At 49.1% G+C, this 25,215-nt stretch overlaps 2 protein-coding genes and 1 long non-coding RNA gene across 14 annotated transcripts in view; 1 reads left to right on the top strand and 2 right to left on the bottom strand.

Moving 5' to 3' along the window:
* The window catches only part of LOC119453864 (gastrula zinc finger protein XlCGF7.1-like), a 310,713-nt gene that overhangs the window by 133,218 nt on the left and 152,280 nt on the right, over window positions 1-25,215 (bottom strand). The window lies entirely within an intron of this gene.
* Window positions 1-25,215, bottom strand: part of LOC119454535 (gastrula zinc finger protein XlCGF7.1) — a 455,522-nt gene that overhangs the window by 335,977 nt on the left and 94,330 nt on the right. The window lies entirely within an intron of this gene.
* The window catches only part of LOC125945276 (uncharacterized), a 395,992-nt gene that overhangs the window by 335,241 nt on the left and 35,536 nt on the right, over window positions 1-25,215 (top strand). The window lies entirely within an intron of this gene.

Below are 25,215 nucleotides of genomic sequence, written 5' to 3'. Positions count from 1 at the left end.
GTCTGCTTTCAATGACAACTAAATGCAGCGTCAAGTATTAAAGGGGACGAGTTTTTCTGTCAGTGTCCGCCGCGACGGCCTAGTGGTTATGGTGCTTGGCGGTCGAATTTTCGATGTAGGCGAAAATGCTAGAGTCCCGTGTACTGTGCGTTATCAGCTTACGTCAAACAACCCAAGGGTTCAAAATTTTCGGAGCCCTGCACTACGGCGTGCATCATAATCATATCGTCCATGGTTTTGGAACGTAAAACCCCAGCAGTCATTGTTTTCTATTAGAGGGTACGTGTTTCGCACTAAAAATCTGAAGGCGACGGCACTCTGCCCGGCTCTATTATGTGGTTGTGTACTATTAAGGCGCTGATAAAAAATATAAAAAAGCTAGCCAGAGGGGCACCGCGCCAGCATAAAGATTTATCTTCACAGTGCATGAGGTGATGTTCAGTGGTTCGACAAGAAATCGGCTCTTACGCTATTTCTTTATCTTTACCCGCTCATCATGTCTTATGGCTTCTCATCGGCCGGCAATACTTTTTAATGGTTTAGAAATGTGGAGCGCCGAACAAAGGTGCGGCATCTGCTGAAATGGCACCACGTGTTGAAGAACGGCGACTCATTGCCAGTTTTCATGGAGGATGTACCACACAGAGAAATTCGCCGAAGAACTCGCAGGTCGAACACATCGGTGAGCATAATTATCTGTGTCTTTCGAGATGAACGAACACTTGCAGATGCCAAGCGGTCGAGCCGGCCAAGAGCCACGACGCATGAGGACGACATATTGATCGTGGCCGTTTCTGTCGTAGACCATTTCCTTAGTGCTAAAGAAATCCGCGACGAGCTGTCACTGGATATTTTTCCTTCGACAGTACGCCGTCGTTTAAAAGCCGCTGGAGTTTCAAATTGTGCCGCGGCGCATAAGCTATTCCTCAGTGTACGACATCTGCCAACAACGCCTGGACTTCGCTCTCGACCAGCAGCGCTGGAGCGCAGAAGAACGGCACAGTGTAGTTTTTTCCGACGAGTCTACTTTCTGCACTCGGTGGAATCTGAAAAGGATGGTGCGGCGGCCCTTGAATTCCAGGTAACCAATGCCTTCACTTTTTCGCTGTGTTAACAAATTTTGCCCCCTTGCATATGCGAAAATTTTCATAGGCTGTAATAATCCTGGAAGTTGTCAAAATTATCCCCACGAATGGAATTATTTGCTAATCTCAATTGGGCAATAAATACATGGCAAGTAACATAAATGTTCATAAATAACTTCTGTTAGCAGCACACACGTGCTTCAAGTGTACGTAGCGCAACCCGTATACGGGTAAGCTTTCATTTATCGACTGCAAAATCACTTTTCTGCATCTTTTCTGTCCATTCTGTTTCTTTTGAAATTGCAGGTATCACCCTGGCTATACACAGAGCGTCCTTTCAAGTGGCCGGTGTGCAGTCTCCGTGTGGGGTGCCATGGGCAAAGATGGGCCTCTTGCCCGAATTGATGGGAAATTCACTGCGTCATCTTACAGTTTTCTGCTACAAGGCACCATGCTCCCATATGTGCTGGATCGACCCTTCCCCGACGGCTGTTTCCTTTTCCAGCAGGACAAAAGCCCCGTGCACATGACTCGTAATGTGACCGACGTGCTTGAGAATATCGGCTTCCGCCGTTGATGTGGCCTCCGAATGGCGCGGACGCAAACCCCATCGAAAATGTGCGGGCGCGCATTAAGTCGGCTCTGTCCAAACGCAACTTGTACAAAGCAATATCTTTAATCTCTTTAATCAGGGCAACTCGAGCAGCGTACGCTGCACCCCCACCGTGGCCCCGTCGACCTGAGCACGTCACGGATGGATGGGTGGATGAGGCTGAACCCTTTAAATCGGGCGGTGGCACACGCCGCCTAGCCTTGACTATTAACACATTTTGTACGGATTGATAGGGTGCCTCGATGCCCAGCGCATCGAGACAACCCCGCTGGCGCCGCCATATTGAGTCACACGAGCTGAGACTCATCTACGCTTGCGTTTATAAATAGTGTTACTCGCGGCGCACTTCCAAGTGCTTTGCCTTGATGAGGATTTTTTTTATCGGTATCGCATCTGCACATCTTTATAACCAATAGCCGTTAACTCGTCGAAGGTCCAAGACGTAAATGTATGGCGCCGGGAACATGCCCCAAGTTGCCTAATTCAATTTACATTTAATATGCCGTGTGTATGTTTGAAATACGCACTGTTTTTTTTTGCGCTTCGATGCTTGGTATATAAGGTTTGCGACCCCCTGTGTGTGGAAGTTTTTCTTTTTCGCTGTTGTATTTTGGTTTACACGTCACGCCTCCTTTACCGTATATAGCCAGCCACTCGCACTCGGCGGTTAAATTCCCTTGCGTTGCGCGAGCTCTTCGCGTTCGTTGCAATTATTTGACGATATCTACGCGCTATTTTGCTTTTTTTCCCACAAAACTGTGTGCTGACAGGATTACGCTGGTGTAAAAATAACTGCGATGTGAAAAAAAGGTTTAGTTAGTGCTGTAGAGAAACATGTAACGTTACTTGTCTGTGTCAATCTTGCGTAGTACACACAAGAAACCAAACGATGCACAAAATACATTTACTTATAATGTCTAGTACAGGCAATCATGAAAGAGATAGGTACATGAAAAATTGTATGTACTGTCTGGCGCCTGAAGGTTATGTTGAAAGACGAGATAAAAAAAAATCGTAAGGTAGGCTCGACACACACAATTTGGGATAGGGAGAGCTTTTTTTAAATTCATTACATGGGGGGGGGGTTCAAGTGAGTACATCAACCTTATTACACACAATATAAATCCAAAACAAGAATAGAAACAAGAAAACACAACCGCGGGTAATATTAATCAAGATATCCAGCCAGCATACATCAGCTACCATCGAATACGTCGCATCAGCCAAACACATCGATGGCGAGTACAGAACATTTTATAAATAACCATTAGAACACTGATAACTACATTGAAAAAATAAACAACACTGCATACATGTCGCGTACAAAAACCGTAAATGAAACTAAGACGGTCAAATACAGATTAGCAATGTTTTTCACTTCGAAAATATAGTCCATTATGATGTAGGGCTGTTGACTTTAACAGACGGCGTCCATCCGGTCTATTTCCCTCGTACTGGTCCTCTTCAAAGTGTTTCTAAGTACAAGTAAAACATCAAAAGTGATTATTGATATGAAAAGTTGCCTTGTAAATACAGCTAGAGAACCCATTACAGTGCTTAAAAATAAATTTTCGAAGAAGTAATGTTGTATTACCTCGCTTCACACGTTTCGAAGAAATGCACAGGCTACAACCAACACCATGCCAGAAAGCGCCGAAACATTTTGGTCCCATGATGCCCCTTAACTCTACTACACCTTGGCATACCGTGCACAGGCATTTAAAGACCGTCACAGTACCCACTATGATCGGGAATGAGCACGAATGACAATCTGCTTACGAGCACCACGCTACAAATACATTCGTCTAAAAAATCAGCTATATAACGTAACAACCTGAGATCGGCAAGATATCTCCTGAGAATAGAGGAAATCACAATGCTTCGCTTGCCACGTACACAACAGCCGCTCTCCCCAGAAGAAGCACTGCGTTCTTTAGTCCCAAATAACGAGTAGCGAAAAAAGAAACTGAGGGAAAAAAATGTGGTTGATCCCTCTTATATAGGAATCGGTATAGAACACGAAAGTGAAACGTGTCTTCACAGAAGTAGTGTAATGTTTATTGCACATTGATATATAATGTCTATTGGTGTTTTGTGGCTAAAGCGCCCTTAGGCGTTGATGCACCCACGCTGACGCCTGGTGGCACGTCTCCTCCATCACGACTACCAACGTCGATGACCATGAGCAACCGTCGTGCATATGGAAGCTGCACTACGCTGCACACGCTAGCACAACGCGAAAGACGAAGCACGTAACTGACACACTAATACAACGCGCAAGACAAAGCACGTAACTGAATCGTCACCGAGTCAAATCAGCGCGTACCGCGCGTCGTAATTGCAGCCTCCGCGATCAACTTCAGAAACATTTTCAGAGCTAATTGCGGAGGCCACGCTCCGCTGTGCTGAGTACGGTGAACGCCACCTAGGTGGCGTTCACCGTACTCAGCACAGCGGAGCGTGGCCAGCGTCCCAGCGTTCTTGATGCCAGCGTCCCTTCGAATGCTGGCATCGAGGCGTCGTAGTGGTGAGACCACCGAAGCGTTCACTGTCGGTGCGCGTTAGTGTCATAATGCAGTACTTCTGTTTTCTGCTCGTAGGCGGCGGCACCGCCCCGAGCAAGAGCGCGGGTACACGGAGGAGTGTTAGATATATAAGGCGCGTCTGTGTAGCTCTCTGCAAATGCGTTTGTGGCGCAATGGGTTAAACGCTCGGCGATCTGTCGTCGCGGACCGAGAGGTCGTGGGTTCGATTTCCAAATTTTGCATGTTTGTGGAACTTTTTCTTCTGGTTTCTTTCTTTGTATTATGTTCTATGACGTATTTCCGTGACGGAAATACGTCAGTGAAGTCTTGGTGGACCCCGGCATAAAACACTTTCGTGTTAAAAAAAAAAAAACAAGAGACACACGATGTGTGCTTCCCGTGAAAAAGTAAAATAGGTGGTTTACATGACGATTTGTAGCTAATGTAAGGCTATTTCACGGCGAAGAATTTTCGTCAGTCCTTAAAATAAGGGTACTACTCTCATAGACTGCGCTGATCAAAACGGCAAAAGCCTATGCGACGCGCGCTCGCAAACCATAGGCTACTCAGCATCGGTGCAGTGCTTAGTTCGTGAGCGAACGTAGGTACGTGAACGAGGATCAGAGAATACTTTCTTATTTATGAAAAACACGATGCGATAGTCTAAACTTTCTTCACACTTAGCTCGCAAACGTAGGAGCTATCCGTTGCCTTCCAGTGATACCGCTTTACTTGGGCTTCCCATCTCTTCCTTCGCTCTGGGTCTCGGGGGAAGAGTAAACAACGAAGCCCTTTACGCGTCGATCCGGTGCACTTGGGAACACAACAGCCCGTCATGTCGACTCGATGCACTTGACAAGCTTGTCATTCATGCGGCTGAACACTGTCCAGCAAGTAAAAGCGTCAGCGAAGCATCCGCGCGCACTGTGTCTCGAACTAAGCACCGGCACCAAGCACTCGCAACCGCTCGCTGTGAGTCAAGATGGCGTCGCAGCGAGAAAGCGGCGGCGCGGGTGCGGTCAAAGGATGGCACCACCCTGAACGGCGGCGCTGGCATCGAGGCACCTTAGTTTTATCTGATTTCGGCCGGCGCTCGCGTACCCCGGCTTATTTTGCTGCCAGGTGTACCTCACCGTCCAGCTAAAGGCTGACTGTTGAAATTCTTTTATTGCGATAGCAATTATATGGAAACTTCAACCGGATTTCTGCCGTCATCGTCGCCGTCTCCGTGAGGTTCCGTATAGATTCCAAGGGCGATAAAAGGACATTGTACATAAAAATGTGGTTGATCCCTCTTATATAGGAATCGGTATAGAACACGAAAGTGAAACGTGTCTTCACAGAAGTAGTGTAATGTTTATTGCACATTGATATATAATGTCTATTGGTGTTTTGTGGCTAAAGCGCCCTTAGGCGTTGATGCACCCACGCTGACGCCTGGTGGCACGTCTCCTCCATCACGACTACCAACGTCGATGACCATGAGCAACCGTCGTGCATATGGAAGCTGCACTACGCTGCACACGCTAGCACAACGCGAAAGACGAAGCACGTAACTGACACACTAATACAACGCGCAAGACAAAGCACGTAACTGAATCGTCACCGAGTCAAATCAGCGCGTACAGCGCGTCGTAATTGCAGCCTCCGCGATCAACTTCAGAAACATTTTCAGAGCTAATTGCGGAGGCCACGCTCCGCTGTGCTTCTTCTCTGCCAACAACTTCTCCTTCGCAGTTTGCCCGGTGGTTCCCGTCGCCCGCACCGTCTCTTATCTCCACACGGCTCTGGTTTCCGTTGAAGCGATAGACCGCGCGAACCTGCGCTTGCTGCCAGCTTTTTGACAGTCGTTGGCTGCGGTCATTCAGTGTGATCTTTTCATGTTTGCTTGTGCGCGCTGACACCACGATTGTTCATTCAGTTAGTAAGCCAATGTGTCCAAGTTTATGCAGCCGATAAAACTGTTCCTACTCCGAATAGCTCTCTACTAATTTGCTATCGGAATCGATGCTTCGCCTTTCGGGCGAAACTGTGACATTTTTCCAATTCTTTCCCAATACTTTTGACGCCATCATCGTATCGAGTGCAGATATAGATAGGCCAAAGTGAGGTTATAGTAGAGAGAGTAAACTTTAATGGGGAAAGGCAAAAAAAACAAGGAAGATGTGGGTGGAGCCCCTAGTCCAGGGCCCCACTGGCTTGAGCGGCTCGCTGGGCTTGGTCCAGTAGAGCCAGCTGACTGTCCTGTTCCTCGTCCGCAAGCCATGCCTCACACTGCCTTAGAAAGTGTTGTTTAGTAAATTTGTGTGTGTTCGCTTGTGGAGGTCTTCTCGCGCATATGAGTGTGATGTGTGGCAATGTAGGCTTTTCGCCACACCACGTGAGGCTGTGAAAATTACATAGCTTATTGCCTATGATCCTAATCACCGCCCGGGGTACCGCCCCTGACAGGAAGAGGCGACACGCCGCCTGTGAGTCGGTGATGACAGCCGCGGATCTCCCTCTGCATTCGGCGTCCTTCAAAGCTAAAGCTACCGCGGTCGCCTCAGCGGTAGGTTATAGTAGCTAAATATCGAAAGTGCTTTCGCAATTGAAAGCGTAAGATTTTAGCTGGACGTTTACTTACTGTTCTGCTCGTACCAGTGTATGCGCACCACGACGTGGAATTGCACAAAGCAGCTCGACATGAACGCTCATGTGTGAGCACACTATGCTCATGCCAGCAGCGGAAGCCACAACCACGCAGTATAAGACAAACAAGAAGCGCCTACTCTTCCTATTAGGCGTTCCAACTGGTGCTTCGGGGGAGCCAGATTTTTTTTTCTTCGGTATATAAATCCCAGAGACGCTTCTATTTAACCTGAGACGCTTCTAGGAAGACGCTTCTATTTACCTAACCTAACCTAACCTAATTTGTGTTGTGTTGTTGCAGCAAAGTGGAGACTTATTTACTAGCGCACAGAGCGGCGAGGTGTGCCGCGAAACAATTTGGGGGGGGGGGGGGGGGGCTTTGCGTTTGTTTGCCCAGCGCCTCCTCTATCTTCCAAAAATTGCCGTGCGGTCACGCCGTCACTAGTATTATTTTAGGACAAGCTTGATGTCTTTTACCATGAAGTATTAGCGAAACCACCATTTATTCCTTTTAACTCCCTCAGCAATTTGGCCATTATGGACGCCTTTCTTACTGATTTAGTTTTTATTAGTTACTACAATTAGCACTAGGTAAGTCATATAGACGTCAGACTCTGGAGTTTTGCAAGACGCGTAGCGCCACCTGTCGGTGCGAAGAGGTAATAATTGAGTAGTGCAAAGTCCGACTCCCTTGCTAAGTTGCCTAAGCAGCTAGCGAGTGCGAAACAACGATTTAACTTAATTTTGGTTCATATTGCGAATGTTTTGCGCATTTAACAGCCAGAATGAGAGCTATGAATTTCTCCGCTAGTCGGACGTGCCGCCGAACTGCCGTAAAGTTCTTGTTAGCTCACACCTTCTATGGCGATGGCGAGCACGACGGCAACCGCGACAGCTCCGCGCGCTACGAAGAAACGCCGCAATCGACGTTACTGTTGCGTTGTAAATTGCCATGAACCTGAAGGACTGAATAACAACGTTCAGTTTTACCGATTTCCATCGCGGTCGTATGAAGGAGAGAGCGCTAGATACGGGCCGTTCGCGTGTTGGGTAAGCGAATTACTCGCATTCTCCACAACACAGCCGCTCACATGAGAAAGTGTGATAATGTTGTTCTGCTGTAATTGTGTTGCGTAGCCCTCACGGGGGACTATGGAAACCAAGTGAAAACTGAGGAATCTGCAGCCGCCTCTTCGTTGGCAACAGAATAAACAAAGTTGTGAACCATCCTGCGTATGTGCCATCGATGTTTCTACCTGTTTACACACGTCCGCCTCCACTTTACTCAGCAAGTGTAACGGAGAGATTTGGCAGGTCAGTTTAACCAAACATTTTGGTTCCTTTATGAATTCAAATCATGTTCTAGGGAATTGTGGTATCGCGAGCTTATTTCTAGTTTCGGCTTTTTCGATACAACGAGCACGTTTCGCAATGCACTGAGCCCTCTTGACAGCGTTTTTCTTTTTTTTTTGTAATCTGAGAAATAAAGTTGCTGTGGGAGCACTGGATGAGTAATTGCGAAGTAACGCACGTGTTTTAGAAAAAAAAATGTCGCGTTTCTTTACATTCATTTGTGCGCGTGTGTTGTTTAAGCGTCTGCTGGTTTGTTTGCCTTCGGTTGTATCCCGCGAAAGCGGACACGCACGTATCTCCATTTCCAGTAAATACAAACGGAAGACAACCGTGAAGAAAACATTCGAAGTTGCGGGATAACACGCTCGAACGCCCAAGAAGCGAGAGCTGAAGCGAGAACGCAACTGAAAAGGCGAAGGTCGCCAGGGCCGTCCGCCCTGATAAAGCGAGCTTTGTACCACTGACCGTAAGCTACATAGTTACCTGACTTAATCATATATGTACTTCATCGCTTTGACATTATGTAGTACCCAAATTTACACATTTAGGCGCTAGAGAACGGACGTCGGAGTGCTTGCCTCGAACTCGACGTTGTACGATGCTCGCTGTACTTGCGAGTTGCAGCGCGCCGAAATAACACCTGAAACTTCTTTTACATTGTACACGTACTTCGCCCTGCTCCCTTTCCGAAGCGTGGATGGGCGGAAGAAGCTTTCCAGGTCCTTGATTTTTAGGAAACCGTGCCTTTAAAAAACCGAAAGACGGGGCTCTATTGTGGCCTATGCAGCTTCGCTTGCGGACAGCTCTCTTTGCACTACTCAGTTTGCGCCAAGGCTGCGATGGGGGCGCTGGCGGCGGGTTTTTCCGCAGCGCCGCCTGGGCAGAGTCTGACGTCTATAGGCTCGGTTTGAGCGGTGAATTAAATTTCATGCGTAAGTATCAAATGACCCATTGAGCGAAATGCAGCTCCACAAAAGTGAAACCTGGGGAAGTACAAAGCATGCAGTGATGCAGCGCTGATGGGCTCATACTGCCTTTAGCAATGGCTCATAACTCCGTAAACGCCGCCTCCCCATTACGACGACAGAAATGCTACGCTGGAATGATGAGCGGCCACGCAGCCAGCTGTGGAAGACGAAGACGACGAACGCGGCAGCGCTCGGCACGCGGCACGTTCGATAGGAGCACGAGCCGCTTTCTTACTGGGACGACGACAGAGACGGCGACAGCCCGGAAATGAATGTATGAAACCACGTTTATTCCACATTAGAATGCGCCAAAGGCGCTGCGGTGGAAAAGGGGGTGTTGGGACGCGAGTACGCGCGGAAGAGAGAGAGAGAGAGAGACGCCACGACAGCGTGAATCCCAGCTGTCAACTGATTTTATTTTTATTTTGCTTCTGCCACCCTTGGGGCTGCTCGCCCTTTCCACTCGTCACCATTGGTGGAAGGTGCAGGACACGGGGGCGCGGAGTGCAACCGGTGTGGTGGTTAGAAAGGTTTCGGAGCTGCGCTCGCTGCTCGCCCTTGCCTGCACGTTGTGGCCGTCTCGCGGCCACTACAGCACTCCCCCCTTTTAGTGAGTTGCCGAACGGAGTGATCAAAGGTCCAGGCGAGTAGAGGCTCTTGAGCACCGTCCACTTTGCGTACGTCGCGTGAGCACCTCTGGAGCTTGCGCTGCAGCTGGGGGCCCTGGCGAAGGCGGGGGCTCTCTTGGCGGAGACACCGCGGCGGCGTCACTGTCCATGTGTGCTGGCTTGACACGGTCAAGCGACACAACCTCTTGGCGGCCGCATTTATCGATGGTGACATGCTTGTCCCCACGGCGGAGGACCATAAACCCTCCGTAACAATATGGTGGTTGAAGAGGCCGCCGAACAGCGTCATGTCGCACAAACACGTATGGGCACGATGTGAGCCGCGGGTCGACATGTACAGCCCGCATCCCTGGATACCGCGGGGGCACCGCACGAAGTTTGCTCACCATATCGCGTAGACGAAGTGCGTAACCACTGGAGGTGTCTCGTCTGAGCCGTGCACAAAGAACTCCCCTGGCAGCCTGAGTGTCATGCCATAGACCAGCTCAGCGGCGCTGCAGCCAATGTCTGCTTTTAGAGTGGACTGTATGCCCAAAAGGACGAGAGCGAGCGCCTCCACCCAGCTGTGTTCTTCGGTTGCTGTGAGCGCTGCCTTAAGCTGACAGTGAAAGCGTTCCACCATGCCATTACTCATGGGATGGTACGCCGTTGTACGTATGCGAGTGGCACCGATGAGCTCAGTGATGCTAATGAAGAGGGCGGATTCGAACTGCCGGCCACGGTCCGTTGTGATCATGGAAGGCACCCCGAAGCGGGCATCCCAATGGTACAGGAAGGCACTGGCAACCGTTTCAGCGGTGATGTCCACGATAGGGATGGCCTCCGCCCAACGGGTGAATCTATCCACGCATGTCAGCAGATAAGTCTGTCCGTGGCAGGGTGGTAGTGGGCCAACAATGTCCAGGTGAACATGATCAAATCGGGAGTCCTGGGTTGGGAGTGCTCCCAGTGCTGTCAGGGTGTGTCGCTGTATCTTGGAAAGCTGGCAGGCTACACATTCACGTACCCATGCGCCGGACGTCACGATTAATGCATGGCCAGACAAACTTTGCCGTCACCAGTCTCTGTGTGGCTCTAATCCCTGGATGAGAGCGTCTATGCAGCGATTGAAACACGTGGCGACGGAGGTTGGAAGGCAGAAACGGGCGAGCATTGCCGATACTTATGTCACAGCAAATTCTATCTTGGGATCCGGGAATTGGCAGCCACTGCAGATTCAGGGCAGTGGTTGCGGTCAACAGGCTCTTTAGCTCGTCGTCTTCACGTTGAGCTGCTGCTAAAGTGGAGAGATCAACCTGCTGTGTGGATACAATGACATTTATAGGGTTCCGGGAAAGGGCGTCTGCCACGTCGTTGTCGCCCGCCTTGACGTGGCGGATGTCTGTCGTGAATTCAGATATATATATATATATATATATATATGACATGTGGCGCAATTCCCGCGCTGCGTGCGCGCCACCATCGGAGCTTAGCGAACGCAAGGTGTAGGTAAGCGGCTTGTGGTCAGTAAGGACGAAGAATTCCACGCCTTCCAGGAATTGGCGAAAATGTCGGATGTCCGCGTACGTGGCCAGCAGTTCTCTCCCGAAAGTACTGTAGCGGCCCTCAGGGGCCCGGAGTTAGCTCCCTCGAGAAAAACGATGTCGGGCGTCAGATTCCATCGACGAGCTGCTGTAAGACCGCACCGACGGCTGTGTCGGAGGCATCGACCATCACACACTGCACAATGCCGGGCCTAGGGTACGCGAGAAGTGCGGCGTTTGCCAGGGCATCCTTGGTCTTGCGGAAGGCTTCGCTTGGCTCGTCATACCAGGAAAGGGTGTCCGAGCAGTTTCGTGAAGTGGCCAGCAGGTCGTGAAGAGGTTGGAGGATTTGGGCGCAATGGGGGATGAAGCGGCGGTAGAAATTCACTAAACCCAGAAATTCTCGCAGCTGGCGCTTTGTATTTGGCTGCGGGAATCCTTGCACTGTTTCAACCTTGCTGGGATGAGGCCGAACTCCTGAGCTAGAAATTACGTGTCCTAGGAACGACAGCTCAGGTACACCAAGCTCGCATTTGGCCATGTTCCAGGCAACCCGTGCACGACTAAGCGCTGGAAAACGATGCGCAGGTGCTTTAAATGCTCTTCTGGTGTGCCGCTTGCAACTAACAGATCATCAAGGTAAGCGTGGCAGAAGTTGAGGCCGCGTAAGGCGCCGTCCATGAATCTCTGGAAAGCCTGACCCGCGTTTCGGAGGCCGAACGGCATCCGAAGGAACTCGAATAGTTCGAAGGGCGTCGCGATGGCTCTCTTCGGGACATCCTCCGGAGAAATGGGAATTTTATGGTATGCCCGCACTAGGTCTATCTTTGAGAAGATGGTAGCACCGTGCAGACTCGTCGTGATGTCATGGATATGCGGTACCGGGTACCCCTCTGGTGTCGTAACCCGGTTTAGCGCACGGTAGTTTCCACATGGGCGCCAGTCTCCCTATGTCGACTTTGGGACCATGTGAAGTGGAGATGCCCAGGGGCTCGACGAGGGCCTGATGATCCCCAGTTACATGCAGCATGTGGTAGAATTCCTGCCGGGCGACCTTAAACTTCTCCGGGCACAGACGGCGAGGTCGCGCGTGCACGGGCTGGTGGAGATGTAGTGGCATAACGCGTGCTTCGCCGCAGAGCCGGCTGGCGGCTGCCTCGTCAGTTCAGGAAATTCGTGCAGGATGCGAGCGAAATGTTCGGCGCCAGCCCGCCCGAGCAGCGTAGGACTCAACGGAGAGTGTTTTGAGGGGTTGCCCTGCACAGTCGCTTGCGACACGGGATCGTGCAGTCGCCTGTTGCGCACATCAACGAGAAGACCAAAGTGCCGAAGGAAGTCTACACCCAGGATAGTGAATTTCACGTCTGCCACAATGAAAATCCATCGGAATGTTTTCTTCAAACCTAAATCCAGTGGCAGCAAGCGATATCCGTAAGTGGCAATGGTGGTATTGTTGACCGCCTGAAGGGGAGACGCACTGGGGACACGGCGCTCTGTTGACAAAGCCGGCACCACGCTCACCTCAGCCCCGCTGTCCACGATGAATCGCAGGCCACTGTCACGGTGGGTGAGAAAGAACACTGAAGGACGACGCACTGGTCGCCCTCAGTGCCGGCTGCGGTCGTTTCCCGCGTGATCGCAAGGTGGAATACATTTGCGGGCCGCGTTGCCGTGCTTCCTGTGGTACCAACAGATTCTCTGTCGCAGTTGCTGGGGTTGCGCTGCGGCACGCTGGTGTTCTGCACGCGCGCTGCCGTCCCGTATGGCTGCTACGGTGTCGGCGAGGTGAGAGATCTGCTCCCTTATGTCCCTGCAGCTCGTTGGTAGATGTGCGGATTCCCATGTCTGTTTGCACCGCCGCGATGGATGGCGAAGCCACTGCCGTTACTAAGTCGGCGAGTTCGGCGAGCTGAGAAGGCTGTTTGTCGGCAGCCGAGGCGAGGACCTTCCGCACGTTTGTGGGGAGCCGTTGCAGGAAGAGCTCCCGAAGCAGCCTGCTGTCCCCGTCGGTGGTCGTCGTGCCGAGCAGCTGTTGCATGTGGCGCAACAATTGACTAGGGGTCCGGTAGCCGAGCTCAGCGCCGTGTAGCAGCTGTTTCAGTCGCTAAGGCTCTGATGGCGTGAGGCGGCTGATGAGCAGTTTCTTGAGCGTTGTGCACGCGTTCACTGCAGGTGGAGCGATCAGTAGATCTCGTACTTCGCTCGCTGTTGTAGGTGGAAGGCTGCCGACCACATGGTGGTACTCTGTCTGGTCGGCAGTAATGCGTCGGGCGGCGAATTGCGATTCCACTTGCAGGAACCAGAATTCTGGGTCGGCTGTCCAAAATGACGGTAGCCAGGGGCGTAGCCAGGGGGGGGGGGGGGGGGCTGATGGGGCTTCCCCGCCCCCTGAAATTTTTTCGTGCTGGTTTGTACCGCCGATCAAAACAACCACCAGCGCCGGGAATCATTCTGTATTTTGTCTATACAGCGTCTTTTTCACGCTTGAGAAAACATTTCGGCACGAACATTGCGAGCACGGGCTGGATTTCGTGGCAACATCCTTGCACCTGGAGTCACATAACGCAGGGAGCCCCATCCGAGCACAATCTTTCAAGGGCTTATCGATAGCGAGCGGGCGCGTTGCGGCATCTCGCAGCGGCCGCGGAACCTACGGAGCGCATGGATTTTAATTCCTAGACCTTATGTGTATAAAGTTTTCATAAACTTTTGACGCGGCTAGTGCACTGATATTTCCAAGGCGTGCTTTAGATTTTCAATTCTGGAACTTTATGGGTTTAATGTTCTTATAAACATGGGCCAACATGCGCGCAGTGAAGCTCTCGTGTCCAAGCCGTTGCAGAAATGTAAGCACGTGCTCGGAATCTTCCACACACACGAAAATACTAAATACCACCGTGACCGTCAGCTGGCAGCTGATAATTTTCTCCTAACATTTTCAGGAAGCGCACCCAATGTGATCGATCAGCTGGACCAGGGCAGGCAAAGTAAAGTAAGGAAAACAGAAGAAAGTTAACGGCCTATTATTGAGGCAGTTTTTTTTTTGCGGGCGACAAGGTCTGGCTCTCTGTGGCCATAGGCACAGTGGTCCTATAGATTTAGGCAAAGCCCCCGCTGAAAATACTGGTATTTGCAGAGCGCTTCTTTGCATGCGAGCTGATTGTGGAGATACATATCTGAAGAACCATTTCGAAAGTTGCCCCAATAATGCCTCATATTTAAAGTAGGATGTGCAATACCAAATTATAGAAATTTGTGGTGAAATTATCAAAGAAAGCCTAGATTCAAATATAAATGCTGCAGGCTGCTTCTCCATACTTGCTGACGAAACGTCGGATAATGATGGAATCGAACAGCTTACCGTTTGTGCAACGTACCTAAACAAGGATGCCAAAGACATCGAAGGAGTGTTTTAGGTTTTAGAACCAGAATAGATGCCCTCTCTGATTGCGACTGCAGGTTCTATGTAAATGTGCACCAACTGCTGCAGATTCAGTCACCCTTCCAGTGACCACTGCCGGCGCAGAGAGAATATTTGTTAACATGAGATCACTAAAAAATACTTCCGCTCTACAATTTCTGAGGAACGCATGGTTAGGCTGGCGCTTCTATACACTCACAGAGACGTCGGCCTCAACGTGCCCGAAGTCATTGACCGCTTCGCTAAACTTCCCCGCCAAGTGAAGTTTGTCCTTTAGATAGCGATGCAGCAAAAACAAATGCAAGTAAAAAGCTCTGTTCCTTCAGGTCCATAAACTGGTAATTATAAAAACGTATGTCTGTTCATTAGCTTTTAAAACCACAGAAATTTTCGCTGTTTATTCTAATAGTTAGCATCATGATCAAAATTATCATGCGAATACAAAAATTACGAGGACTTCAATAACAATTTTGACCGACCTTGCTCATTGAAAGCCCGGCCCACGCGGCGTTTCCCAACAAACACATTCGGATATTGGGTAGTTCAACTTACCGCATCATCTGTGGCTTTCGTTTGGCTTTTTCTTTCATTTTTAGCTACCTGCTTTTACTTCTTTTTTGGATTCAGAATATTTTTTGCCGCTCTGCAGGCAGTTAAATTATTTATTTTCGTATTGATTTCCGCATTATTCCGCTATTATTCTACCCATATGGTGCGGTCGTGACCACCGCATGGCCCAAGTACATATCACGATTTCTGCGATCATAGTTTTGTTCGTGCCTGGATCGTCTGTCTTTTTATGTGTAAAGTTTAGTATCTGTGACTACGCAACATGTTTGTCTTGCTTGACGAATTATATACAGTGACGTTTGCTTAAATACGTAGATTTATTGGAGACTTATGCGTATATTTAAATATCTTGTTGCGAGGTGTTGTATATACAAGCAGTGAACTTTGTTTCCAGTGGCACTTTTTTGGACTTTATCAAGTTGTATCCTTGCCTTTGTATATTCCATTCTATCTTCGCATTTCTAATGTATATTTTGCTAAACTCCTGCTTTTTATATGTAATCACTATTGCGACTATAATCTCGGTGTCATTACAATAAACGACCGGTAACAGCTGCTCCTGCGCAATCGATTGCAACGAATGACAGCGTCATTGAGGTTTTTTCCCTGGCCGTTGCATATGTAAAAAAATGTAAACAAGGTTCTTGAATGACAAACATTCATCAAAATATTTGTCCTCGACTTGCTCATTTCATGGCCTTTACGTTTTTTTATATCTGCTGCACGCACTGCTTTGCTGGCTTCGAACTGATATACTCGTAGTTCTAAAGTTCGTGTGATATTTTCTTTACTTATTAAACTTATTAAATAGAAAAAAAATCGCGAAAGAAGTGATATCAGTTATTTCTGCTACAATTTTTGGGACATACGAATATATTCTTTTATGAAAAATACACATTTTACTTGACAGTGCGTAGCGTTCAATAGGTAATTCGTTTGCAGCATCTAATATACAATGACATTGGCCATGCAGTTATTATTCATGTATTTGATCCCTCGACAAATTCTATAAGGAGGAGGCTGCGGTGCAACGTGAGCTCCCTCCCCCCCCCCCCCCCCCCCCCCCTGAACAAAATTTCTGGCTACGCCACTGGCGGTAGCTTAACGTCGGCGGCGGAGATGGCTGGTGCGTCGGCTGTAGTCTCCATGGCGTCGATATGTGGTTGTCGTTGAGCCTCGTCCGGGTCACCACTGTTGGGACGCGAGTACGCGCGGAGGAGAGAGAGACGTCTCGACGGCCTGAATCCCAACTGTCAACTGATTTTATTTTTATTTTGCTTGAGCCGCCCTTGGGGCTGCTCGCCCTTTCCACTCGTCACCATTGGTGGAGAGTGGAGGACACGGGGGCACGGGGTGCAACCGGTATGGTGTTTAGAGAGGTTTCCGAGCTGGGCTCGCTGCTCGCCCTTGCCTGCACGTTGTGGCCCTCTCGCGGCCACTACAGTGGTATTGTTTTATTAACTAACGTCCTGGAGGCAGCTAAGTGGGGGCCGCATGGCTCTTGTGGCTGTCGCGGCGCCGACCGGTGGTGCCGCCGGGTCCTGGAGGAACAAGAGCAGTGCTCGCCAGAGCTCGATGGCATGGTCCGGAGGTGTGGGGTCCGGGCAGGCCCAAATCCGGAGAGAAGAAGGCCAGGGTCCCCGCTTTATGGTGGCCACGGCACGAAGCCTAGGTGGGATGTAGAAGGGGCACTCCCAAAACAAGTGGTTGAGATCAGCACGACATTTGCACGTGGAACAGAACCCAGTGATGTTTGGTGGTGTGCCACCCCTGTGGAAACGGTTCAGCAAGAAAGGAGTAAGGAGGGTTGCCTGTCTGAATTCTGCGAAGCAAGACTGACTCTCGCTGTGTGAATACCTTCGAGGGAAGCGACGGTATAGAGTGTGGATTGCCCACTGCTGTGAGGTAGGCGGCACGTCGTTGTTTGGTTGCATGCTTGTCTGCCATCGGATCCGCTAGCTCAGGTGTGGTACCTAGGAGAGGATAAGGAGTATCCGAGGCTCTGGCTAGCGCAGTGGAGAGATGAGCGCGCGCCAGTCTATGAGCCTTCTCGTTTCCAGGGTTACTGCAGTGCGCGGGGACCCAGTGGATCGTAACATCGTGACCACATTCGCGGAGCAGGCGTGCCTGGTGCCAGATCTTCTGCAGTACAGGATCTGTGTAAAGAACATTAGCGCATGCCCGATGGGCAGCCTGGGAGTCTGTGTACACATGATGGTGAAAAGTTTCGAGGGCCCATTCCAAAAAATCTGGGATGGCCATTAGCTCTGTGCGGGTGCTGTACATTGCTTCTGCTGATATATATGATGGCGTCGATTCTGATTTTCATTTGTCTGGTCGTACCACGCAGTGGCGTCACAAGTGTTACTAGTGAGAGAGAGAGAGAGAGAGAGAGAGATAAGCGAAGAGGGAAAGGTAGGGAGATTAACCAAGGACGTGCCCGGTTGGCTTCCCTACACTTGGGGAGGGGGAAAGGGGAAGAATAGATAAGGAGAGAAGAGAAAAAAACAACAGAGTCTGTCATTCACAGAGGCAGTCACAGAAGAATCTCCGCTGTCACAAGCGTTCGTACAATCCAGTACTCTTCACGAACTGCAGAAGTGCTTTTGTGGTCTTTTGCATACAAGAATGCATAGGCCATGGCCCAAGAATATTTTCTTCGGAGAGCGTTCTGTTATCTAACAGGTTGAGTTTAGCTTGGAGAATACGTCGTTGAGTGTCAAAAGATGGTCAGTTACACAGCAGGTTCTCGAGAGTCTCGTCGCATCTGCACAAATTGCACGCCGCACTGTTGGTCATCCCTATTAGGAACGAATAGGCGTTGGTAAATTCGACACCCAACCACATGCCACACAATAAATTGTTTCACGACGCGAGAGTCCAGGTGGTAGGCGAAGTCACAAGTTAGGGTCTAGAGGGTGCAAACATGAGTTCGTCAAACCCGGTGAATTCCATTGCAGAAGTGTAATGTGGCGAGCAATCGATTGAAGTTGGCGCGCAGCATCCGTTCTTGAGAGTGGTATAGGAACCAGCTGATGTTTGTGATGAGCCGAGCGTGCTGCTTCATCTGCTCTGTCGTCGCCGACAATTCCGCAATGGCTTGGTAACCATTGAAATACAATGCCATGTCCTTCTTCGAGCGCGTGATGTTGAACGTGCCTAATTTCGTGCACTAGCTGCTCGTGTAACGCTTGGCTTGTCGTAGGGAAAACTGTAGAGTTTGTAAGATGATGTCCATCAATGCTCTTCGGGGCCTGTGAGAAATAAATAAATAAATAAATAAATAAATAAATAAATAAATAAATAAATAAATAAATAAATAAATAAATAAATAAATAAATAAATAAATAAATAAATAAATAAATAAATGTTACGGCTCAGCGTTACGGGCTTTTTCTCGCACCTGTAGTGTATGGGTCGCTCACTCATATTACTTTTGGACTTTATACGGAAGATCACGGCGACGACGACAGCGAAAATTTGCCTGGAGTGCCGATACAATTGCTGTCGCAATAAAAGGAGAAAGAGAAAACAGACGTCGAGCTCGCTTCTATACCGCGGCTGCGGACGTTGCAATGTGCACCGGCTACAAACACAGCATGATCACCAACTACAAAACCAATAGTGGGCACCTCGATTATCGGTACTTCGCCAGAACCCGTCTGACCCTGAAAAGGAAGCAAATTTTCCACCGTATAAGCACCAGGAGAAACATAACACTAGGCGCGCGTGGAGACAGCGCACGCGAAGGGACCAGCCATCTCGGATGGCCCAAGCTTGAACTCGGCGCAGATGAACTCCAAAATAAAGCGCGTGACACGTGTATGTATGGCAGAGGCAGGAAAACTAGGAGTTGAGGACCCGTGTATTTTAGCTGCTAGGCGAAAGAAGACTCCACGCCGCTATCACGAACGTTCCTCAGCTCGCGTGCTTCCATCAGCTAGTGAAATGTACAGCCAGAGGTTCTATGAAGTACTTGAGACAGAGTTGTCTTGACACAACAGGTATCCACCTGATATGTGGCAGCCTAAGTCCCACATTGAGCAGCTTGCCATAGGGAAGGAAGACGGAGCATATATAACATAGTTCTACGGTGACGACCTTGAACCGGGACGCGTGGTTTTGCACAGAGATATGCTGATTGACATTTTAAGCCGGCAAAGGTCGGCATCATTGCCCACATTTATTTGGGGACGTCGTGCACATGTTTAGGGGGGCAAGGGCGAACACCTTCGAAACCTTTTGCCGGAAATGGTCAAGGTAAAAAAATTGCGTTGGCCATACTGGTCTCGTCGACCACATCCGAGAGGTCCTTTTCTTGCCTTAATTCGGTGACTGAAAATGTACTTGCGGTCGACGATTGGACAAGGCCGTTTAAACCATCTGGCAATTTCCCACACCCACAAGGAACTGTGGGCGTGCAAATAAGATTGCCGAAGACTTCATTTCCAGATCAAGTGCCCGAACAAACACTTTCCAATAATGGTGAAATCATCGCATCATACAACGAACTGATGTCTTTAATAGGATAGACAAAGACAGCAACTTAGAAGTCAAAGCAAACCACCTGGCTTAGAAAACAACGCAAGCAGAGTGAGGGCATTTGGGTAAGAAAAGACGCATGGTTGCGCTATTTGTTAAACTCCCTTGTCTATCTGTGCATTTTCGTTATTAATTTTTATTTGTCATATGCTGCATTTGCCGCTCAATAACACAATCCACGCTGTTCCTACATTTGCTTTTAAATCCTTTCGCGCTTTCGAGATATCGCTCTCTTATTTATTTATTTGTTAATATGTTTATTTATTTGGGCACCTGATAGTTTTTACTCTATAATCCATTGTTCTGCCTCCGAAAAATAAACGAAACCAGTGTCATAAGGCATGCTTTCACATAATGAAACTATGGCGTTATGAAATCACATTATACTTATGCTAATAATTCTAGTCATAAGTATATATATATATATGCCAGCAATTGAAGTGGGAGGTAAGGCACCATGGTAACAGCAGGTAAGCTCTCCCAAGTAACAAAGGACCTAATAAAGAAACGGCAAAACATGAAAGTGTCAAACTTGAGAGGTCCGATAGAATTCGCTGCACTGTCGAAACTAATCAATAAAAATAAAGTAAAGGATATCCGAATATATAATGTGGAAAAGATCGAGTAAGCAGTAAAATATGGACGCAGCATGAAATCAGTGAAAAGAAAACTTGGCATAGGACAAGGCAAAATGTATGCTCTTAAAGATAAGCAGGGTAATATCATCAGTAATTTCAATGACATATAGTACAAACAGCGGAATAATTTTATACCGACCTATACAGTACCCAGAGCAGCCAAGCTACTTTCATTCGAAGTAGTGATGAACAGGATACAGAGGCTCCTTCTATAACTAGCGATGAAGTTAGAAGGGCCTTGCAAGACATGACCCGGGGAAAAGCTGCTGGAGACGATGGAATAACAGTAGATTTAACAAAAGATGGAGGAGATATCATGCTTGAAAAGCTTGCGGCCCATTATACGCAATGCCTCAGGACTTCAAATGTACCAGAAAACTGGAAGAACACCAATATTATACTCAATCATAAGAAGGGAGACGTTAAAGAATTGAAGAATTATAGGCCCGTTAGCGTGCTTTCGGTATTGTATACAATATTCACCAAGATAATTTCCAATAGAATCAGGGCAACACTTGACTTCAGTCAACCAAGAGAACAGGCTGGCTTCAGGAAGGGATATTCAACGATGGATCATATCCATGTCATAAATCGGGTAATAGAGAAATCTGCGGAGTACAATCAATCTCTTTATATGGTTTTTATAGATTATAAAAAAAGCATTTAATTCAGTAGAGATACCAGCAGTCATCCAGGCATTACGTAATCAAGGAGTACAGGAGGCATACGTGAATATCTTGGCAAATATCTACAAGGATTGCACAGCAACTTTGGTTCTCCACAAGAAAAGTAGAAACATACCTATCAAGAAATGGATCAGGCAAGGAGACACAATCTCTCCAATGCTATTCACTACATGCTTAGAAAAAGTATTCAAGCTCTTAGACTGGGACGGCTTAGGAGTGAAGATCAACGGCGAATACCTCAGCAACCTCCGATTTGCAGTTGACATTGTCCTATTCAGCAATAACAGCTAGGGACGAATTACAGTAAATGATTGAGGACCTTAAACGAGAAAGTGCAAGAGTGGGGTTGAAGATTAATATGCAGAAGACAAAAATAATGTTCAATCGCCTCACAAGGGAACAAGAATTCAGGATCGTCAGTCAGACTCTATAATCTGTAAAGGAGTATGTTTATCTAGGTCAATTACTCGCAGGGGACCCTCATTACCAGAAAGAAATTTACAGCAGTATAATGTTGGGTTAGAGTGCATACGGCAGGCATGGCCAAATCATACCACTGTCATTGAAAAGAAAAGTCTACAATCATTGCATTCTACCGGTGCTAACATATGGGGCAGAGACTTGGATGTTAACAAAGAAGCTCGAGAACAAGTTAAGGACCGCACAAAGAGCGATGGAACGGAAATGTTAGGCCTAATGTTAAGAGACAGGAAGAGAGCGGTGTGGATCAGAGAACAAACGGGGATAGCCGATATTCTAGTTGACATTAAGCGGAAGAAATGGAGCTGGGCAGTTCATGTAATGCGTAGGATGGACAACCGGTGGACCTTTAGAGTCACAGAATGGATACCAAGAGAAGGGAAGAGCAGTCGAGGACGGCAGAAAACTAGGTGTGGTGATGAAGTGAGGAAATTCGCAGGCGCTAGTTGGAATCATCTAGCGCAAGACAGGGGTAAGTGGAGATCACAGGGAGAGGCCTTCGTCCTGCAGTGGACATGAATATGCTGATAATGATGATGATATATATGCATACATGTGTGAGGTTCGGAAAGCTGGGGTTCGGGAATATGAAAACTTTCCGCCTGTGCTGTAGCACACTTCTAGCAGCACAAACACCTTGCATCAGTAGATGCGATAAGTTACTTTCAGCGACCACTTCACCTTCGCGCATTCCACCGCACATCACTTCGACTAGGACACTGGTTCGCGGAGGAAGCGTAACACTTTCGGTAGAGACACGAAGGGCGTAGTCTTCTCGCTGGTGGTCGTACCCGTCGAGTGCTGGGTCTGCTGAGAAGGTGACTACACGTCCCCGTAGGTCAATAACAGCGCCGTATTCTTGCAGAAAATCAACCCCGAGAATGACGTCACGGAAGCATGCGCGTAGGACAAGGCAGCTCGCCACGAATGTCGAACCTCGAATCCGAACTCTTGTCGTGCTGGTTCCCAGTGGAGTAACGACGTGACCGCTAACCGTACGAATCTGCGAGCCATGCCAAGGGGTAATTACTTTCTTCAGAAACGTCGCCAGCTTCCCGCTTAAGATATAATAGTCCACACCGGTATCTACCAAGGCGCTAACCGCGTAACCGTCGATCACCACCGGTATGTCGAGCGAAAGCCGGTCATTCCGTTCATCTGCAGTTGACGTAGGATCTGTGTCCTCACTCATTCGCGTCGATCGGAGGTCTTCAGCGTGTCGACTGCCAGCGGCCTCGCCCCCAAAGGTCGCTGTGGTTAGTTTTCCCGGCGGGGGCTTGGCGATCGTGTGCCGGAATATCGCTGGGGCGGTGGTGAAAATCGCCGTGGTGACGGCGAGCGTGACTGTCGCATGGTAGACGGTGGCATGCGCTGTTGAGCAAGATAATGTTCTATCTCCCGAAGTCGTTGGCCAAGTCAGGGTGGCGGTGAGTAGGTGGAAAAGCCCCGCAACCCGAGACGTCGGTATGGGCACTGGCGGTACAAATGATCTGCATCACCGCAGTGGAAGCACAGAGGCCGGTGGTCCGGTGTGCGCCAAACATCCGACTTCCGAGGGGTCATGTTACGGTCGTCGGCATAATATACCGGTTTCTCCTCTGGAAACACAGCGGGAGGAGCGGCGGAGGGAAACGCTGGAGGCGCGCGTCGTTCTGCGATGTATTGCACCGGTTGGGCAGATGAAAGTGTAACCGGATGAGCCGCGTGACCTAACAGCGGGGGTGGTGCAGGGAGTCTCAGGGCATCCGCGTAGGTCGCACGGCGGTGTTCAGTCGGTGCAGGCGCGGTGTAAGCAAGAGGACAGGTGGAGCAAAGCGCTTGGTGAACTTCATCTTTTACGACACTCTCAATAGAGCTCACAGCCACTTGTGACGTGCCGAAAACCTTCTGCATTTCTTCGCGCATGACAGTGCGGATGAGTTCGCGGAGGTGGTCATCTTTGCTTCTGGTGGCCGTGAAAATATCGGCGGTGGATGTCACGTTCACTTGCCGCTGGTAGAAATTCGATCGTTTCTGAAGCATCTTCTCCATACTTACAGCCTCAGATAAAAATTCGGTGACAGTCTTCGGAGGGCTCCGGACAAGACTAGCGATCGAAGAGCTGCTCCTTCACTGCTCGCATTAGGTGCCGCAACTTCTTGTCCTAGGTCATTGCTGAGCCTGCTCGTCGGAAGAGGCACGTTATATCTTCGACGAACGTGGTAACACTTTTGTTGGGAACCTGAACGCGGACCTGGATTGCTCGTTCGACTCGTTCGCGGCGATCAGCACAGGCGTTTGTGTCTAGTAACTGACGGCGGAACTCACGCCACGATGCAGGCTGCTGCTCACGGTTTTGGAACCATGTAAGTGCGCCGTCTTCCAGGCAAAATAGACACTTCTAAGTTTAGTTGTGTCGTTCCATTCATTGTATTCGGCCACGCGCTCGAAGTCGGCCATACATTTTTCGACGTCTTAGAAGACAATGCCATGGAACGACTTTGAAACCCGTGGATTCTAAAGCGTGTATACCGGTTCGTCATTGCGGCACTTTCCACACCGGTTGAGATGGTCTGAAGCGCTGCGGGGTCTTCAGGAGGCAGTCCCCGGATCCTGCGGCTGGCTCGATGGACCGGCGTATCGATTGGCCCTGGGGTAGTGGTTCCACTGCCAGAAGGGGTCTGCGACATTGGTAGACACCTCCTGCAATGGAAGCTATACCGACCATCATTATGAAGCTATGACGAGGCACGCATGGTTCGCGGGTTCGCGCACAGTTCCGTTCACTACAACTTCGAATTGTAACCATGAAGGAGTCCTTACAGCGCCAATTGGAATGCCTATAACCTAATCGAGGCACTAGAGTGCAGCTTCGGTTGTAGCCGAAGCTGCCTCTTTTAGGCAGCTTCGTCATGAAATCTCGTCACGCAACTACCGTCTGCATGACTATGTCTTGAACCACAATGGTGTTTCCATATACGAACTGAGAACCATTCGCTGCGCCAGCCCATAAAAGACCCCCTTGTATACCTGCCTCATAAAGAGGTAATATATGTGCAAGCCTCATATGAACTCACTTCATTTTTGACCTCCTTCGGTGAATGCTGATATTTTCTGTGTCCCATACCACCCAAGAATGAAGCTTCGGTTTCTTGCTGGCTGCATCCATATGGTCTAAAAGCTATAGCGTTTATCATGTACATAATTGTTGCACCACGGCAAGTATGGTCGCTTACCCAGATTGTTCTATCCTGTGTGTGCGCGTTTATGGTTTTATTATCCACGTGAGCTACCGCTGCAGAGTGCAGAACTGCGCATGAAAAAACCCACACAGCAATGTAACGTTGCCTTTCAGAAATGTATTGTTGTCTACAAAATAAGCGCTTTCAAGAAATTTCGACGAACGAAGACATCGTCAAAATATATTTGAGAGGACTGTCATAAGTGTACCAGCAAAGGGAACGCGCGAACAAACGGAAACCTCTCAGAAGGCGCCCAGACGCTGCCCGAACTGTAGCAGACGACAAGCGCAATTCCTTGCCATGACGTCATGCGAGCAGCGCTCGCAGCGC

This window comes from Dermacentor silvarum, chromosome 5, assembly GCF_013339745.2.
Source record: "Dermacentor silvarum isolate Dsil-2018 chromosome 5, BIME_Dsil_1.4, whole genome shotgun sequence".
Classification (NCBI taxonomy): Eukaryota; Metazoa; Arthropoda; class Arachnida; order Ixodida; family Ixodidae; genus Dermacentor; species Dermacentor silvarum.
This window is presented reverse-complemented; position numbering and strand designations above follow the sequence as displayed.